At 39.3% G+C, this 12281-nt stretch overlaps 1 non-coding gene across 1 annotated transcript; it reads right to left on the reverse strand.

Moving 5' to 3' along the window:
• Window positions 1-2008: 2008 nt before the first annotated feature.
• On the reverse strand, window positions 2009-2139 carry Gm25727. The gene has a single exon (XR_003954805.1). It is a non-coding gene; the product is annotated as a small nucleolar RNA SNORA17 (small nucleolar RNA).
• Between the last annotated feature and the right edge of the window lie 10142 nt (window positions 2140-12281).

Genomic DNA, 12281 nt, shown 5'->3' on the forward strand with positions numbered 1-12281 from the left:
AAAGACACCATCTGTAAAACAGGAACAGGCTGTCACCACACAAATAATTTCTGGAGCCTTTATGTTAGGTTTCCTCTCCCACAGAAGTACGCTGAGTATTTAGAAGCCTTCCAATTTATGATATTTCCAAAGATACCATTGACTCTATGTCCTGTTGGTTGTCTTCTGCTGGGCATGGGACTTACCTTTAAGAGTATTTTGTTTCCCCAAGGAGACTCCCTTGTGTGTGTGTGTGTGTGTGTGTGTGTGTGTGTGGGAGGGGGGGCAACAAATTTTTCATCTGAAAGTAGCTATTGATTGGAAATAACTTTTGGCGTAGGGATAGGGTCACCTGCTCACTTCTTTGAGCAGACCTGCCCAAGACCTCGTGTATACTGCCAGTCTCTGTGTGTTCATTTGTATGCTAGACCTGTTGTATCCAGAAGGCCTCGATCCCTTGGTTTCTTCCATCTCCTTTGACTCTTAGACATTTTCCATGTCCTCTTCTGCAGGGTTTCCTGAGCCATGAGGGAAGGGATTTTGAGAAATGCCCCTTAGTTTTAGCTATCCATTCCCAAGTTCCCTATCTCTCCTTGTTTGATCCTCCCATCCTGATCCCCCACTTTGTCCATCTATAGCTATTATTACAACTCCCTTACTCCCCACCCAGTACTTTAATTTTTACCTAAACTCTGTGGATTGTAGCTTGCTTATTGATGACTTAACAACTAACACCCACATAAAAGTGAGTACATACCATATAGGTCTATATGTAGCCATATGATTACCTCATTCTGGATAATTTCTTTTTTCTTTTTTCCAGTTCCTTCCATTTACCTGCAAATTTCGTGATTTCATTATTTTTAAATGGCTGAGTAATATTCTATTGTTTAAATGTACTGCATTTTCTTTATCCATCGATCTATCCATTGGCATCTAGGTTGTTTCCAATTTCTGTCTCTTATGAATACAGCAGCAATGATCATGTATCTCTTTGGTAGGATGAAGCACCTTTTCAGTATATGTCCAAGAGTGGTGTAGTTGGGTCTTAAAGTAGATCATTTCCCATCTTTCTGATGCATTGACACTCTGATGTGATAGCAGCTATACAAGTTTGCACCCCACCAGCAGTGGATGAGTGTTTCCCTTCTCTGCATCCACGCCAGCAGGGGCTGTCAATTGTTTTTTGTTTGTTTGTTTGTTTGTTTGTTTTGATCTTGGCCATTCTGACTGGTCTAAGATGAAATCTTAAAGTAATTTTGACTTGTATTTCTCCACTGACTAATAATGTGTTGTAAATTTCTTTAAGTGTTCCTCAACCACTTGAGTTGTTTTATTTTTGTTTGTTTGTTTTTGTTTTTTGAGAAATCTCTGTTTAGACATGTATCCATTTCTAAAATCTTGGGTTATTTGGGTTTTTGGGGGGGGTTCAAGACAGGGTTTCTCTGTATAGCCCTGGCTGTCCTGGCACTCACTTTTAGACCAGGCTGGCCTTGAACTCAGAAATCCACCTGCCTCTGCCTCCCGAGTGCTGGAATTAAAGGCGAGCGCCACCACGCCCGGCTTATTTGGGTTTTTTTTTTTAATCTCCATTTTTTTTGAGTTCTTTACATATTTTAGATATTAGCTCTCTCTAGGATGTGTAGTTGGTAAGAATCTTTTCCCATTCTGTAGCCTGCCTTGTAGTGTATACATTTAATCCTGTACTCTAGTGGCAGAGGCCAGCCGGGTCTATAAACAGGGTTCCAGGACAGCAAGGGTGACATAGAGAGACATTGTCTCTATAAGCAAGCAAACAAACAAATCATAAAACCCAACTAAACCAACAAAAAGCTTAGAATACAATAAAACACAGTCTTAATGCTCATTTAGAAATTGAAAAAAACATATGTGTCACTCATGTATTATAGCTCTGGATAACCTGTTGCCCCTCCTCCCATGCAGGGGTGGCCTGGTCTTCTCAGGCTAGCTTCCTGTATGGGCCCCCTGGCACTGAGTGGCAGTCATCTTTGTCTTGCTCTTTTAAGGGAATGTTAGACTACTAATCACTCAGATGTTCACAGGTAAGGACACTGGGCCTAGACTTAGCCTTTCTACTCTGTGCCACCTACTGATGAACATATAACACAGCAGCCACGTGTACAATGCCCTTGGGGCAGTACAGTTTTGATTTTTCTTTTATAATTTAATGGTGTGGATTTATTTAAAAAACAAAAACAAAATACAAGTCTTTCGAGTATATGCTGTATGTTGGGCATATCACCCATAACCATTATCTTCACTGTTCTTGCCTGTCCCTTCCTATCAGTCTCCTTTGTTCCTGTAGACAATTTCTTTTCTATTTTCATGTTATATATACATACTTAATTTTATGTGTATATATAAAACCTAGGAGCCACAAATGACAGAAAATGTCTGAAATCTGTTAATTTGAAACTGACTCAATATGCTTAATATGATCATCTCCAGTTACATGATTGGAAAACTTTCACATGCAAACACACAAAGAATATTCTCCTTGTGTATTTCCTTGGTTGTTGTACTCTTAGGTTTATTCCATAAATTAGCTGGTACTGCCACAATACACATTCATGTGAAAGTGTGTCTGTGATAACATGGAGTCCCCCAAGTCAATATCCCAAAATGAAGTAATTGGATTGTGAAATAAATTTATGTTCAATTCTCTCTCTCTCTCTCTCCCTCCCTCCCTCTCTCTCTCTCTCTCTCTCTCTCTCTCTCTCTCTCTCTCTCTCCCTCTCCCTCTCTCTCTGCCTCCCTCGCTCCTTCCTTAATTTCTTTTTTTAAAATTTATTTATTTATTCTCTTGACAACCCATTATCAGCCCCTTCTCTCCTCTCAGTACCCCCTTATGCAAGACCTCCCTCCATTTCGCCGTTTTGAGAAGAGGAGAACCCTCTGAGTGCTACCATTCACCTGCTGTAGTTTTGTTCCTACTTCACAAGATCTAGGAGACATTTGGTTCCTGCAGTTCCCAGATCTTCTGATACAGTTTGAACCTAAACTATCCTTCACAGATTCATGCTTTGAATCCTTAGGGTCCAGCTTATCTCACTATTTTAAAAGCTGTGCATTGTTTACAAGGCAGAACCTGCCTGGTCACCATGCCCATCACTATGGTGGATGTTTGGAGGGTATCCTGCCCCTGTTTCTGGTCCCATTGTTTAATGGTTTTTCATCATGTGAACAGCATCTAAAACACACTTCAACTGCCATAGTCTGAGATATATCATGGACTGAGAGCCTCAGAAACTCTAAGTTGAAATAAAGATTTCCCTACTTAAGTTGTGTCTGTCATTTATTCTGTTCACAATGACTAAGGTGTCCTCTGTTTTGATTTCCCCAGCTCCAGTATTAACTCTGATAGTAACTATTTATATGGCTCTTTGAGATGTTGCTGAAAGGATGTAGATCACAGCTTTCTTCTGTGCAATATAACAACATTGATGGTAAGATTACATCACTGAATTCTTGGGTGCTAATAGTTAAGTGTTTTATCTCCTTGATCCTGTTAGGCACTACAGAAGGCACCATCAATTATTATCCTTAGGACAGCATGTGAGTTGTAGATACTTAGGCCTGAATCATATGGCTTGCAAATGGTAAAGAATAAGAGAAAAATAGCAAAAATTGAAGCTAGAATTGGAATAATGTCGTATAGCCCACACCAGTGTCTTTACCATTCAGCTTTTCCAACACTGCTTGGTAAATGGCAGGTAGTCCTGTGGAACACCTGTGCCCCTACCCTGATGGCCACATTTACATTTTCCTTTAGGCATATGTTCCTCTCAAACTACTACATAAGATACTCTGCTCCTTTCATCTAAAAAAATATTTCTAGACATAAGATTTTTTAATGTATTTGGAAAGATGTTTTATGGTCCCAGCTATGGTAAAAAATATATCTTCTTGCTTAAGTGTACTCTTTGGATATAATTCTAGCAAGTCTCTTAAGTGTGCCTATTTATAGTTGAGATAATACATCATGTGTGTGAAAAGCTCTCTTGCATTCTGCCTTTTCCAAGATAAATGCCCTTCACAGTTCCCTTCCCTAGCCTCAGAAATTTGCCTTTTCACATAGTTTTATTGCTTTCTTAGCCCTCTGTCTAATTTCTACTCATACTCTGAATCTGCTTTAGGATTACCAGCATGGACAATTCCTCCAAAAATTTTATAAGCTAGTCATTGAGGTAGATAAATAGTGGTTAATGTATGAATTCTGATAGTTTAATATGTTATATATACATGTAGGCATAAATTTTTCCCAACCTACTTTAATAAGGGTTCAACCTCTCCTCTAGCCCATCACCCACCAGAGGTAGCAGAAGAGAAAAGTTATTAGGATACAAGGGAAGTAGCCCTATTTAGAAATAGTTATTTGGGGGTGAGTCCAATCTTTGTTGTCAGGATATCAGCAGTACAGCCCAGTAGCAAACACCAAATATGAATTAGCAGTTGCAGTCGAGGCCTCTCAGTGGACACCACACATGAAACAGCAACTGCAGTTTGGTCCACTTGGCAGTCACCACACATGAACCAGCAAGGACAGTTCAATCCAGAAATAAAAAACACAAGGCTTATCAACTGGCCTTAGTATGGAAAGCCTTCTGGGGTACTGTTTGGCAGGAGTCTGACATTGGCCAAGGACAAAGAAATAGGCTTCAGACAGGAATCTGACATTAGGGCATAATAAGGAAGTAAGTTTCAGAAAGAATCTAACTTTAGGCTGTAATAGAGAAGTAGGGTAAGGCAGGAATTTGAGTCTTAGGGTGGAACAGAAGAACTAGGCTTCAGGCAAGATTTTGGGCTTGGATGAGGAAGTGGGTTCAAGTATTTTGGTCATTATGACAAGCCCTTTTAAACAACTGTCATGGGGATAATTTCAGGACTTCAATTTCTGCTTTGTTAGCTCCTTGTGGTACTGCTTGCCCGAAATACTTGCTTGTAATTAAAATGGTATAAAAAGTAGGTTGGAAAATAAAAAATTGCCTTCATTCTCAGAATTGACTGGGGTCATGCTGCAGCAGTGTCTAATTGTCTCTTTCTTTTCAATCCTCACTCCTGTGCTGGAGAACCCATTGACTGACTGAGTGGGCTTGGCCACCTTAGGCCATGGAAGAGGAAAGAAGTCACAGGAATGTCACGAGATGTTCTTTGGCTAGTTTCTCTCTATGGTGGCCACCACAGATGGAGCTCAGCAAATGCAATATAAGGCAAACAAGTGCATTCATGTCACTAGCGAAGACTAGCAAAGCAGAGCAAAGCAAACCAATGCTCAAGCTCCCACTCTCTGTGGAGTCATATTTATATATATTTCAATTATTAAAGAATCAGAAGGGAATTCCCAATTAGAGGGGTTCTTGGAGTGAGTCCTGAAGGCTGTTCAGACTTTACATGGAAATGAGCAGACAGGCAACTCAGAGCAGAAGGAACACCATGCGTAAGCCTCCAAGGAACAACAGAAGAACAGAAGAACACGAAAAGCTGCATAATGCTTCCTAACAAGAACAGTTTCTGAGAAATGCATCTTCCTGTGATGTTTGGCCAGTTGTGAACATTACATGGAATGCACTCACATAACCTAAGTTGGCTACAGTGTAATCTGATGGAACCATGGTGGTGCATACTGTCACTGACTAAAATGTTTGTATGTACTTGTAAATGGCTTCAATGAAAAGTTCACATCAAGAATAACTAAGAAAGCTAGTATAATCGATGGTTTATCTTAAATGAAGAAGTTTAATTTTGACTTGTGACTTTTTTTGTTTTGTTTTTTGTTTTGTTTTGTTTTGTTTTTTTTTTTTTTTGTTTTTTTTGTTTTTTTTTTTTTTTTGAGATAGGGTTTCTCTGTATAGCCCTGGCTGTCCTAGAACTCACAAAATGTGTTTGGATTTTTTTTTCTTTTCTTTTGTGACTCATGACATTTTGAAGAATGTAAAAAGGATTTTTCAAGAACAGGACAGACTGGATGAAACAGCATTTTACAGTATTCTTCCTTGGGAAAGAAAGTACCAGAGCACATAAAATAATAATGGTTGAGATTTTCATTTTTATTTTAACAGCTTATGAAGGCCAGTGTATCAGAAGGAAAAGACAGTTATGTTAAACTCTCTAAATAGAAGTAATTATGTCCCAGAATTGATCACCTTTTTTCAAGACCAGTAGATGAAGAAGAAGATGATGGGAATAAGGAAGTCACCCTGGGACATAGGAGTATATGACCAATGGACTGTGTTTGCAGAATCAGTTTTTTCTTAAGAGAAACCTGGTTGGGTATACTTAGCTCATGCTCCAAGAGAATGCGATCTGTGCTTTAAGAGCTGCATAGGAATCCTCCTGGAAGATATCACATGGTTGTATTGGTGGCCATGATTCTTTGCTTTCAAATGTGAATATGGCTTCAGAGTTACATAGGGTGCTTTGGTAGAGCACAGGGTAGCCTCTAGGGAGATACAGACATGTAGTCAGGATCAGGGTATAGGAACTTGGCTTGGAGACAAAAATCAAGATATGCTAAACCATATAGATCTGGCCATGAAGACTGGTTTTGAATGAGAAAATTTCCCCATAAGCTCATGTGTTTGAACACTTGGTTCTCATTTGGTAGTGTTTGGGTAGGTGGGATATAGCCTTGTTGGAGAAGGAACATACTGAGGATGGGCTTTAGGAGTTTATTGCCTTACACCATTTCCAGTTTTTTCTCTCTGCTTCATAATTGAAGTTGAAGATGTAATCACTCAGCTTCTTGCTCTGGCCATTCACTGCCATGCCTCCCTTACCATTACAGACTATTCCTCTGAAACCATAACACTAAATAACTTTTTCTTCTGTAAGTTGTGTTGGTCATAGTGCTTTATCACAGGAACAAAAAATAGCTAGCAAAACGACCAACATGTTGGATTATGATTGATGGGAGAGACTGTCAGAAACCATTCTTGAACTCAAAAATTCAGATCTTGGCTTAGGTCTGCAGGAGTGGCTTCAGCCCTCACCCAGATGAGTCTTAGGTTGTCACACCTGGTTATTCCTATCTCAGGAGCCAGCTTATTACAAAGGTCTTCAATACCTGCTTCTGATTAGGCTGGGGAAACTGGGTTTATTAGTAGAACCATCAGTGTAAGTGTCCTTCAGGTCTAGCAGGGTGAATTAATCCCAATTAACCCCAATGTGGAGTTTTGTTTTTTTTTTTTTAAGACCATTGAAGGAATGATTACTTCCAGAAGAGTGGGTAAGGTTAAGCACATCTCTCTGGAACAGAGGCACTTAGGCGCTGGCAGAGCAGAAAGCTAATTTTTTTTGCTCTTTCTAAGGGCAAAGGGAACTTCTGTCACTGGGCTCTGCTGTGAAGTATGTCTGCAACAAGATAGGAGCCATCTGTGCAAGGTGTGAACACAGGTTGCATCCAACCCTGTGCCATACCCAGCCAGGACCTTCAGATATCAACCCAAAGTGACACCAGGTCCAGTTGTCAGGGCTGCTGAAGTGATTGACAGAAGCCCCCAAAAGGTAAGCAGGGCAGGAAAGGATGAACAATTAGTTGGTTTGGAAAGAAAACAGAATTATTAGTGTCATTAAAATTAGTTAAAATATATTTTTATCAAATACCTAGATTATAAGGTGGGAGCAGCTTTATAATTGGGGCAGCTTGTTACACTGAGATTCTTTTCCCCCCACATTTTTATTAGATATTTTCTTCATTTACATTTCAAATGCTATCCCAAAAGTCCCCTATACCCTCTCCCCACCCTGCTCCCCTATCCACTCACTCCCACTTCTTGGCCTTGGCATTCCCCTGTACTGGGGCATATAAACTTTGCTAGACCCAGGGGCCTCTCTTCCCAATGATGGCCGACTAGGCCATCTTCTGATACATATGCAGCTAGAGACACGAGCTCTGGGGGTACTGATTAGTTCATATTGTTGTTCCACCTATAGGGTTGCAGACCCCTTCAGCTCTTGGGTACTTTTTCTAGCTCTTCCATTGGGGGCCCTGTGTTCCATCCTATAGATGAATGTGAACATCCACTTCTGTATTTGTCAGGCACTGGCAAAGCCTCACAGGAGACAGCTATATCAGGGTCCCTTCAGCAAAATCTTGCTGGCATGTGCAATAGTGTCTGCATTTGGTGGCTGATTATGGGATGGACCCCCAGGTGGGGCAGTCTCTGGATGGTCCATTCTTTCATCTTAGCTCCAAACTTTGTCTCTGCACCTCCTTCCATGGATATTTTATTCCGTATTCTAGGGAGGAATGAAGTATCCATGCGTTGGTCTTCCTTCTTGATTTTCTTGTGTTTTGGAAGTTGTATCTTGGGTATTCTAGGTTTCCGGGATAATATCCACTTATCAGTGAGTGCATATCAAGTGCCTTTTTTTTTTTGTGATGGGTTACCTCACTCAGGATGATATCCTCCAGATACATCCATTTGCTCAAGAATTTCATAAATTTATTGTTTTTAATAGCTGAGTAGTACTCCATTGTGTAAATGTACCATATTTTCTGTATCCATTCCTCTGTTGAGGGACATCTGGGTTCTTTCCAGCTTCTGACTATTATAAATAAGGCTGCTATGAACATAGTGGAACATGTGTCCTTATTACCAGTTGTAACATCTTCTGGGTATATGCCCAGGAGAGGTATTGTTGGATATAGTGGTAGTCCTATGTCCAGTTTTCTGAGATTCTTGTAGTTCAATGAAGGTGACTTGTTCCTAAGTACTTTAATGGACTTCAAAGACCCATGGTTTTAAGTGATGTGGTAGCAACACCTTTTCCAATGCAAATAAAGGAATTATCTGTACATGGTGTGTATAATGAATATGTACTTAAATGTGCCAACACTGTTTTTAAATCTCCTATGATAATTATTTGTAATGACACACGGTAATTGTACATATTTATGTGGAACAGAGTGGCATTGCAATGCATATATACAACATATAATGATCATTCACATAATTAGCACACCCATCATTGCAGATGCTTACTATTTATTTTTCGGCTGAAAACATTTGAAACCCTTTTTATTAGCTATTCAAAATGTTCAGTTAACTTTGACAACTGTGGTGGTTTGGGTAAGAAATCTCTCCCTCCCTAATAGCCTCTGGTGTTTTGAATCCTTGGTCCCCTGTTGGTGGTGCTGCCTGAGAATGCTTAGAGGGTGGAGCCCTGTTGGAGGGAGTGTGTCACTGGGGCCAAGTCTATTAGTTTGGTTTCTATTGTTGGGATAAAGGTCGTGACCAAAAGAAAGGAGTGATTCCATGTTATTGCTTATAGTTCATCCTTAAGAAAGCCAATGCAGGATGCTCAAGCAGGGCAGGAGCCTGAAGCAGGAACAGAAACAGAGGTCATGGAGAGAAGCTGCACACTGGCTTGGTCTCCAGGGTTTGTTCAGCCTGTTTCATTGTACCACTGGGACTACCAGCCCAGAGTGGGTACCTTCTAAGTGGGATGGGTCCACATCAATGGCCAATCAAGAAAGTGCTCTACAAACTCTATGGGACAGAGGTATTTCCTCAATTGAGGATTCTGCCCAGATGACTCTAGTTTGTGTCAAATCAACAACAACAACAAGAAGAACAACAACACAGCACAATAGTCTGTGAGATGTAAAAGACCTTGTGCCACTTTCAGCTTATCCTGTATGCTCTGTTCTTGTGGTTCAGCTCCTTCTTCCTGCCATCTTGCCTGCCATGACACCCCAGCATGAAGGGCATTTATCTCTCTGGAACTATAAGCCCAAATAAACCCTTCTCCAAGTTGTCTTGGTCATAGGGTTTTATCCCAGCAACAGAAAAGTAATTAATGCATCAATCATTGTTTCCTTACCGTTCTGTAGAACATTTGAAGTTATTTTCCTACCTAGCTGTGTGTCTACACTAATTAACCATTTTCTTATATTTCCTCTCCTCTCTCAGAATCATGACTCAATCGTCTATTTCTTTGAGATGAACCTTTTCATTTCTGAATATATACACTTGACAACATGCAGAATTTATCCTTCTGTGTCTGGCTTATTGAACTTAACATAATGCCTTCCGCTTCCATTCACATTGCTTGAAATGATAGCATTTCATTCTTTCTATGGCCGAATAATTCTCAATTGTGTATAAATACCACCATTTCTTGTCCATGCATTTATCAGTGGACAGCTGGTTAATTATGTATCTTAGTTAATATGAAAATCAAATAATTATTCTTTAGTAAATTTATTTAGTTATGAGATTGCTGGATCTTATGGTAGTGCTTTTTTTCTTGTTTGGCAAGGGGTATCAATACTATTTTCCTTAAGATAGTACTTGCTTCTAGTTCCATCAACAGTGTGTGAGATATTCCCTTTTCCTACATCCTTGCTAGCATTCACTTTCTGTCCTTTTGATAATAGCCATTTGAAAACTGATATCTCTTTGTGCTTTTTGAGCTGCATTTTTCTGATGATTAATGACATTTGACATTTTCCTTATGCTCTACTTGGCTACTTTTGAAGTCTCTTTTGGGAAATGTCTATGAAGGTCAGTCACCCATGTTTCCATCAGCCTTTTGTCCTGACTTTTTTATATAGTTACACTGTGCAGCAACAATTCAGGGACTGTAGCTCAGTGGCAATTTATAATTTCTCAGAACTTCTTCCAGGGTTGATTATAGAAACATCTTGCATTTTAGATATCTTTCTATGAAGTAAGAAAGTTAAAATCACTTCAGAATAATGTAATGTATAATAATTTTCAACTAAACTGTGCCTGTCACATCTAGTATAACATCTAGAAGTAAGAAGGGAGTCATAGGATTCCTTTAGAATTTAATTATCCCAGGTGTGTGTAATTGCAGAAAGCTAAAATAGTTGCATAAATGATCATGTCTTTTATATCATGATAGTATTTATGTTGTGTTTTATTGCTCTTGTGATCCTATAGTCTTATCCAGATTTATCTACTTTCACTAATATCTATTATATGTGTCTCACAGCTCCTGGAAAAATGTCTGGGACCTAGTCAAAGCAGAAATGCTTTGGCCACTTGAATTAAATATGCAAATTGCCCATCATAAAATTTCATATTTCTTGAAATCATATAAATGGGAAGAGGAATGATTTGAAAAGTATAATTTTCGAATTGCAATAAAGAAGTGTACTCTTTCATCTAAAATGGAACTTAGAACACCAGCTCTTTCCCATGGCTATACATGTCTGTCCTGTGACAAAGCTTATTTTGACAATTAAATATCTTAATGAACTCTAAAGAATTTTTCTTGGTTTTCAGATTTTTGTGAAATATGATTATCATTTATCCAAACAAGCCAGTTTCCTGTGATTCTGTTATGCATCATCTACAAACCAACATTACACAAAAAAGTGCTTTGTGGAGTTCAGACAGTTTGGCAGTGATACTGGAATCTTGTGAAAATAAAATAGAATATTTCTAATACTTTAGGACAGTAGACATGTCTGTAGTCACATGCCAAACAAAATGGAACCTGGCCTGTGCAGTTGCAGGCTTCTTTGAGCATGTGAAAAACCCTAGACTCCCTTTAGAGAAACACACAAATCTCTATTATGTAAATCAGGTGACCCCATGAGTCTTTGTCTCAGGTGATTCTGGACAGTTTTTTTTTTCTCTCTCTCTGTCACTGATCATCACCTATATTCCTGTACAATTAAGGATCTTTACACTTTACTGAGGGTGTGTAGCCTCCCCTAGTAGCCACTCATGATAAAGAGAGACACTTTTGACAGCCACTATGGTACTTGAGTGCATCAGGTAGCCACTAAAGCCACCTTCACCTAAGGACTCTGAGCACAAAGACAGAGTGCTAGCTAGGGCCAGCTGCCACCCTTCTACACTTGCACCTTCTGCAGCTCTGCCATTCCTGTTTCATCCTGGAATCTCCAGGCCAGGGAGCTCACACAGTCTTTTGGAAGGTTTTTTGTATAGGCAGAGTGTGGCGAGTCACAATACAAATGCAAATGTCTATTTTTCTATTTCCTATAAATTTTTTTCGACTTTTTTTTTCCCATTTCAATAGAGTAAGTAAGAAATACTGGCAGTTTGGAAAGTATTTAGAAAATGGAAATCAGGATGACAAAGGAAAGAGTAAGCTTAAATTCATAAAGGAGAAAAATAGAAAGGAAAATATGCATGAAATCCAGTAAATAAGGGAGAATGGAGATGGTTATCATTTTAAAAGGATTGAGCCCACTTTTCCATTACCAAGGCAACAGTCGCACAATTGCAAAACAATGAAAAGTAAACCGCAATCATAAGAAGACCAAAATTCTATAAACAAGG

This window comes from Mus musculus, chromosome 3 (genome assembly GCF_000001635.26).
Source record: "Mus musculus strain C57BL/6J chromosome 3, GRCm38.p6 C57BL/6J".
Lineage (NCBI taxonomy): Eukaryota > Metazoa > Chordata > Mammalia > Rodentia > Muridae > Mus > Mus musculus.